Raw genomic sequence first — 8,519 nt, 5'->3', positions numbered from 1 at the left:
CAGCTCTTCAGCTCAAGGCAAGCGCTCTACCACTTGAGCTACAGCGCCACTTCCGGTTTTCTGGTGGTTTATTAGAGATAGGAGTCTCACGGTCTCTCCTGCCCGGGCTGGCTTTGAACCGCGATCCTCAGATTTCAGCCTCCTGAGTAGCTAGGATTACAGGGGTGAGCCACCAGCGCCCGGCTTTTTACGAAATATTTATCTAACATATATCTTTACTATTTCTTTTATTACATATAAACTTATGGAATATCATATAAGTCAACTAAGTCTTCATAAAGATGACAGTTTTAAGATCCTAGTAAATATATTTAGTAATTGTGCTATAATAAATTTAATGAAGTAGTGTTATTTTTATCTCTTTAATGTAACTTGAAATTGGGTCCAATATGGTGCTGCTGGGAGGATAAGTTGACTCACTGTGTAGAGAGGAATGTTCTCTTTACTTTATTATTATTTTTGCATTCTATACTTGAGCCACAGCTCCACTTTCAGCTTTTGGCTGATTAATTGGAGATAAGAGTCAGGCTTCAAACCTTCATCATCAAACAATCTTAGCCTCCTGAGAAGCTAGAATTATAGGCATGAGCCACCAGTGACTGGCATGAAATCATGTATTTGGATATCACAAACAGGGAACCTTGTTTATCTTTCTCTACAGATCACAGGCCTAAAACTCACCAACTGATAAGGATGGTATTTGAACTCATGTATGCAAAGCACAGTAGATTAGCAGTTCATCTCCTTAGCCACTCTGCCACTTTTTTACCTCCTATTCCTCTTTAATGAAAAGAGATGATATGAGAATTACAAAGGAAATGAGAATTACAAAAATTAAAGAAATTACAAATGAGAATTACAAAGGAAAATACAAAATACCTGCACATGCTGACAAGTCCTAAATCTCTTAATTTAAATAAGAAGAAAATATTAACATGTCTTAGCAATGGGCAGGAAGATACATAACAAAAAAAGTTGCTCAAAGTATTGTTCTATCAGACTTCTCTTATAGTTTATTTTCAGTTATATTACTTAAGATAGAAATATTGGTTAAAAAAATAAGCCAATAGCATAAGGGAAATGGAAACAAAAAAAATTGAAGATGAGAGAAACACAAGTGGAATTCTTCAGTAAATAAGAAATAGCTCTAAACCTAAGTAGAGTGTTTAAGATAACCTCTCCTTATTAAGTAAAGTGTCATAGTGTATTCAATCTCTTTTTCTCTTACAATTCTTTCTCTTCCTTGTGATATAAAATCAGCAGAATTGAGAGAAATAGATCTATAATCCATATTGAGGGTGTATAATTACCGTCTCTATTTGCTGAACTATTCCCAAAGTCTTTTTTTTTTGCAAAGTGTAACTGTTTAAGAGAAGCAAATAGGAAAGGAGGACCCTGAGCAGTCTCTCAGACTCATTAACAACCTGGGCAGGTTTAGAGACTGTTAGAATATTCCAATAGAACCTGAGTTATTTAGAAATCCTCCTTCTAAGAGCTTTTTTCCATCTGTGGGGCATACACACACATCTAACACACGACACACACACACACACACACACACACACACACACACAGAAAAAAAAAGATAGAAAGAGATGGGGCATGAAAAAAGAGCTATGTATATAAACAACATGGAAAAGGAGAAAGTAAATGTTTACAACATCTAGATCTACAAATGTTCAAGCTTGAGAGAAAATGCAGGATTCAAACCTAAGCCAGGAACTAGGGGCTATAAACTTAGCCAAATGGGAGGCTGAGAACAGGAATGATCAAAGTTTGGAGTAACCTGGGCAGCAGGTTCATGGGACCCCATCGCAAATATATAGCTTAGCATGTTGCACATCGCTGTCATTCCAAGGTATGTGGTAAGCTGCAATTGAGAGGATTGTAGGTCCAGTCTGGCCTGAGCAGAAAAGTCTGTAAAACTCTACAGAGGGACGCTGGACAGGGTGGCATGTACCTCATCCATGCATAGAGACAAAGTTTGAAAATCTGATGGGCCGGGCGCTGGTGGCTCACGCCTGTAATCCTAGCTACTCAGGAGGCTGAGATCTGAGGATCGCGGTTCAAAGCCAGCCCGAGCAGGAGAGACCATGAGACTCCTATCTCCAATAAACCACCAGAAAACCGGAAGTGGCGCTGTAGCTCAAGTGGTAGAGCGCTTGCCTTGAGCTGAAGAGCTGAGGGACAGCGCCCAGGCCCAGAGTTCAAGTCCCACGACCGACAAAAAAAAAAAAAAAAAAAAAATGGATCCCAGGCCAGGGAGAGAAATGGGTGGGAACTGAGACCTTGAAAAACAAGGTTGGAGGCATGGCTCAACAGTAGAACAACGGCCTAGCAGGCACAAGGTCCTACATTTAAACTTCAGGACTACAACAAGAAAAAGAGACTGCAGGACTACAGGTAATTTTTTTCTTTATTTTAATTTTGATTTTTCTTTTGCTGGTACTGAAGCTTAAACTCAAGGCCTTTTTGTCTTGCTTGGCTCTTTTGTTTAGCGCTGAAGCTCTACCACTGGAGTCACATCTCTACTTTGGGGTTTTGATTGGCAAATTGGACGAAACAGTCTCTCGGACTTTTCTGCTCAGGCTGGCTTCAAACTGCAGGTTTTAGCTTCCTGAATAGCTCGAGCTACAAGCACTCAGATTACTGGTCATTTATAATTGTTAGGAAACGGAGTCACGAGTGTATTAGAGAAGCAGAAAACAATCTCAACTGACCGCACCAACTTCAATGGAAAGTTGAAGCGGGATGCCATGGTGACCTGAGGAGAGTCAGGAGACACGAGGCATGCGTAATGTTGGCAGGGATGAAGGGACTTAAGTAGGGTCCTGGGTGAAGGTGGCTGAAGGGTACAAAAAGTTTCAGGATGGGCTTTGCAAGTTTGTAGTCTGGGCCTGAAGTAATTTACACAGGCCTGCTTCCGAGAGCCGGATGTGGTTGTGCAAGATCCTGGTACAGGCAGGTGTGGCCTGCTTCGCAGAATTCTGGTGCCTATTACCTAGGGGTGGAAGGGGAGTGTGAGTGGGTGTTCACATTTTGGGGGTTACAGATTCCCATCAGAGATTCCAAATCAAGCTCTCCTGACCTGGTGGAACTGCGAATTGCCTGATAGCTGAATCATCACTGCAAATTCAGTCCTAACCAACAGCACCTCAGAAAGATTATATCTGGGATCTTTAAAAAGGCTTTAAAGGCATAATTAGTGAAAGCGAGTTCCGTGGAGTGGCTCCTAATCCTCTCCGATTAATTTCCTTCCGGAAGAGAAGATGAGGCAGTCTGAGTGGGTCATGTGAGGGCACAGGGAGAAAATGGCTTCAGAAGGAGCCAACACCATGGATGCTTCATTCTCGGACTTCTAGCCTCAAACATTTTGCCATCATCTATTTCCTTTCCTTAAGGCATCCAGGGGTTGATACTTCCAATGACAGCAAAATGAATATAGTGCCCACAAAACCGGATTCATTTACAGGAAGGCAGTGGTAGCTTTTATTCAATAAATGTTTTTGGAGTCAGTCGTATTGGTTCAAACCTGTAATTTTAGCTACTTGGAAGGTAGAAAAGTGGAATGAGTTGGAGGTCAGCGTGGATATAGTTCTCAAAGACTCCATTTCAATCTACAGCTGGGTTTGGTGGTGCATGCCTGTTGCCCCATCTACCGGGGAAAAGCTCAATGGCTGGTTACAGTGACAGATGCAGGTCATACTATGACAAGGGGGCATTGACTAACAGGAAAATCAAAGGGAAACTCTGCCTCCAAAATAAGCAACACAAAGAGGAGTTGGAAGTGCAGCTCAGGAGATGGAGTACTTGCCTTGGAAGTGTAAGGTCCTGAATTCAAGCCTAGGACAGACAGGCAGACAGACAGAGAGAAAAAAGGAGAGGAGGAGGGAAGAAAGAAGGAAGGAATGGGAGAAGGGAAGAGAAGAAAAGGAAGGAAAGAGGAAAGTGAGGGGAGGAGAGAGAAAGAAAGGGAAAGAGAGGAAGGCAGGTAAGGAAAGGAAGGGTGACAGGGACAGGAGAAACAGGAAAAAGAAAGCAAGGGAAGAAAGCGAGGGAAGGAGAGGAACAGAAGAGGAAGGGACAGGAGGGAGGAAGGAACTGGAGGGAAGAAGGTAAAGAAAGAGAAAGGAAGGATGTAAGGAAGGGAGAAAAGAAAGAAGAGATGTTGAGTCTTTCAGACTACAGAGCTAAATACAAAAATACTCTTCAACATTATTACGTTCATAAATTTTCACAACAAAACCATGTTGCTAGTAAAAAGCAAGAACAGAAATGTGCTTTGAAACAGTTCCCTCCCTCCCCTTACTGCCTCTGAAGCTTCTGCCCTTAATCCTTTGTTTGAATTATCCTGAACTGCAAGCAGCAGCCCTGCAAGCTTTCTGACCTTTGCATCAACATCTGAACAGATGTTCGCCCTCACTAATAAACAAGTAAATGGAAATGGAAAAAAAGAAAGCAATAGGTGGTAAAAAAAAAAAGAAAAGAAAAGAATTAACCCTTCAGATTTGCACACTCAGAGGCTCAGTTTAAATTTTCTGCAGAAGTGATTTCAAAATATTAAACTGGTACCAGTGTGTTTTGAGATGCTATAGATTTTGCACAGAGAATGGACAATTTCATCATACAAACTATGGATTAGGCAAAGGGACTTGAATGTGCTTAAAGTATTACACTAATTCATAAAGCAGTAGATCGCAGTGTTATTTATACTTCAAACTCACCCTGAGATTTTTTTAAACATTCCAATACTTGCATTTGAACACTAGAGATCTTTTTCTTACATTTTTTATTGTTATGTATGTATAGGTGATGTATAGGGGTTACAGTTACATAAATCAGATAAAGAGTATACTTCTTTTTGAACAATGTCAACCCTTCTCTCCCACTTTGTCCCTCTTGTCCCCACCTATATGTTGTATAATTAATTTGCAGCATAGTGAGGACCACTGCTGCATTTGTTTACCCTTTGTCCCTCTATTTCTGGGCTCCCCTTTACTCTCCCAAAGACAGATAAATGAATAAACAATACAAAAGGAAAAGAAAACAAAAACAGCAACAAAGAAAAAGAAACTCCTGTTTTCAGTTTAGGGAGTTCATGTTGAGAAATATTATTTTATATGACTCAATGCACATAGGTATTGCACATTTGTGATTCTCTCCTAAGAATATCCTCCTTCGGTTTCACTGTGTGTGAATGCCTAGAGACCTATAAAATTTATTAGTGATTCCTATTTACTTGCAATGACTAGATGGTATGACATGAAAATTTTGTTTGATTGTTTATTCTGTTCGTTTTTGTAGAGACTGAATATGATCTCAGTGCTTCACACTTACTTGGCTTTGCTTGCTTGCCTGGTGCTCTACCACTTGAGCCAACTTAATTGCTCCTTAATTGGAGATAGAGTCTCTCGAACTTGTCTGCCCAGGCTGGCTTTAAACTGACTTTCCTCTGATCTCAGTCTCCTGAATAGCTAGGATTACAGTCATGAGCCACTGATGCCTGCCTGGCTGGACATAAAGGGGTGTGTGTGTGTGTGTGTGTGTGTGTGTGTGTGTGTGTGTGTGTGTGTGTGTGTGTGTGTGTGTGTGTGTGTGTGTGTGTGTGTGTGTGTGTGTGTGCTCGCGCGCGTGCGCACAGACATGCTAGTTCTGGGGCTTGAACTCAGGGCCTCTGCCCTGTCTATGAGCTTTTATGTGCAAGGCTAGTACGTTGCCACTCAAGTCATGGCTTCGTTTCCCACTTATTGGTGGTTGACTGGAGATAAGAGTCTCATGGACTTTTCTGCCATAGCTGGCTTCCCGCCATGATCATCAGATCTCAGCCTCCTGAGTAGCTAGGATTACAGACCTGAGCCACCAGCATCAGATGACATAAACATTTTTTTTTTTTTTGGTCCGGTTGTGGGGCCTTGAACTCTGGGCTTGGGCGCTGTCCCTCAGCTCTTCAGCTTAAGGCTAGCACTCTACCACTTGAGCCACAGCGCCACTTCGGCTTTTTCCTTTTTTGCTTATGTGGTGCTGAGGAATCAAACCTAGGGCCTCAGGCATGCAAGGCAAGCGCTCTACCACTGAGCCACCTTCCCAGCCCCGACATAAACATTTTTAAAGGCTCTCTGGGTAACTGATGCACGTATAGTCAGACTTGATAACCTCTGTAGTATATATAAAGAAAGAGCTAGAAGGTATAGATTTTCCCCCCAAATAATTAAACATAAAGGATTTTATTGTTGTTGCTGTTGTGGTTTTTGTTGTTGCTTTGTTTCATAGCCACCTCCCAGCACTTTTAGAATACCATGACTGTACATCCATTCAAAAAAAGGTCTTCACAGTCTGCCAGTTCAGCTGTGGTTCTCTCTCTAATAGGACCCAATGGATACTATTTGTGTCATGTTTACAGCTCTGACATGCATTTAGTATTGTTCACATGGGATTCTGATGGTTTTATATTATGATCCATAATACAGGTCTCTGTACTACATTTTTGTCTGTTTATTGATACAAGGTTTCACTTCATAACCCAGCCTGATCTTGAACTCACTGTTTTGGCCCAGGTTGGCTTAGAGTTTGCCTTATACTGCCTTAGCATCTTAATTGCTGGGATTATAGGCATCTGACACACTTTTGGCCTCCACTTGTGAGCATACATTCATTTTAATATTATAATATTGAGAAAGGACTAATAGCAGGTTTACCATGACTAGCGCTATTCAGAGACATAATCTATCATAGAAATAGTAACAAATGGTCCTAACATTATTTTCCATTTGGTTAAACCCTTAAATAAAAAGCATTGCTATTCCCATTCTCTTATTCATTATTCGTGTGTATGTGTGTGCGTGTGCACACTTCATTTTGGTACTAGGGCTTCAACTCAGGGCCTGTGCCCTTGCCTATGGCTTTTCTTTCTTTTTTTTTTTTTTTTTGCCAGTTATGGGGCTTGAACTCAGGGTCTGGGCACTGTCCCTTAGCTTCTTTTAGCACAAGGCTATCACTCTACCACTTGAGACACAGCACCATCTCTGGCCTTTTCTGTTTATGTGGTACTGAGGAATGGAACCCAGGGCTTCATGCATGCTCAAGGCTGGTGCTCTACATGAGCCACACTTCTACTTTTGGCTTTGTGGAGAAAAATCTCTCAAATTTTTCAGCCTGGGCTATCCTAAAACTGTGATCTTCAGATCTCAGATCAGCCTCCTGAATAGCTAAGATTATAGCTCTAGTGTTTTAAATAATAAGGCAGACCACTGAAGACTTCTATATTTTTGCATAGTGCTTGTGGCTCATGTTCTGTAATCCAGCTACTCAGGAGGCCAGGATCTGAAGATTAAGATCAAGGTTTAAAGCCAGTCTGGTCAACAAAATCTATGAGATTGTTATCTTGAATTAACTATCAAAATACTGGAATGAAGATGTGGCTCAACTGGTAAAGCATTAGCCTTGAGTGAAAAAGCTGAGGGATAGTGCCAAGGCCTTGAGTTCAAGTCCCGGTACCAATAACAACAACAACAAAAGACATATATTCTGCTGAATAAGCTCTTTAACTTTAGCTCATTCTCCAAAATCTTGTCAGTCCTCACTGACTTTGATTACAAAGTCTGGAGAACAAGTTCCCTCTTCTTTTCTGCTACCATCATACCTACAACACCAAACTCTTTCCCTCATTAGTCTTGTTCATCTGTAAATGGTGCTAACATCTTCTCTGTTGCTTGAGCAAATCCTCCTTTCTCCCCACATATAACTCTCATATTCAGTCTAGAACTAAGTGCTGTTCTCAAACATAACTACAAATGAGTCAAGTTGTCCTGTGTCCCTTACTAAACCTTTATTTCCTCTCTTTTTGGTCTACTGCCCTCTCTTACAACATTCTCCTGCATTTAGGCCTTCATGGACTTTCTCATCTGGTTATCTACATAGTAGACATTGATATTGTTTTGTTCTTTTATTTCACACTATTTCCGCACATATTGTATGATAGGTCTGGAAAGTATAGTAAAATTAAAACAAACAAAACAAAGTCCATGCCAGGTGCAATGGTTCAAGACTGTGATCTTAATTATTCTAGAGGCAGAGGTGGGTATGGTATGGAGGCCAGTATAGTATGGAAGCTTGAAAGATCCCATCTGAACTAGTGGTTGGAGACATGTCTGTCATCTCAGCGACAGAGGGAGCACAAGTAGGAAAGTCATAGACCAGGATGAAGGGTCATAACGTGAGACCTCCACCTAGAAAAGAACCAATACAAAAAGCTGGAGGTGTGGCTCAAGTGGTAAATGATTCCCTTGTAAGCTCTAGGCCCTGAGTTCAAGCTCCAGTACTGGCAAAAACCAAGAAAGGAAAAAAGAGAGCAATGATCCTTTCCTTGAGGAGTTTATATGCTAATAGGGAGGCTAGATGATACACTTGAAAATAAATGGCATACACTGCATTATTGGTAAGCATAAAATAAAAGATGCAGAAAAAAGGGACATGGGATGTTGGACAGGCAGAGGAAATGCCCTTTATTTTATTTATTTTAT

The sequence above is a fragment of the Dipodomys merriami genome, unplaced genomic scaffold (genome assembly GCF_024711535.1).
Source record: "Dipodomys merriami isolate MVZ:Mamm:240054 unplaced genomic scaffold, mDipMer1.0.p SCAF_89, whole genome shotgun sequence".
Classification (NCBI taxonomy): Eukaryota; Metazoa; Chordata; class Mammalia; order Rodentia; family Heteromyidae; genus Dipodomys; species Dipodomys merriami.
This window is presented reverse-complemented; position numbering follows the sequence as displayed.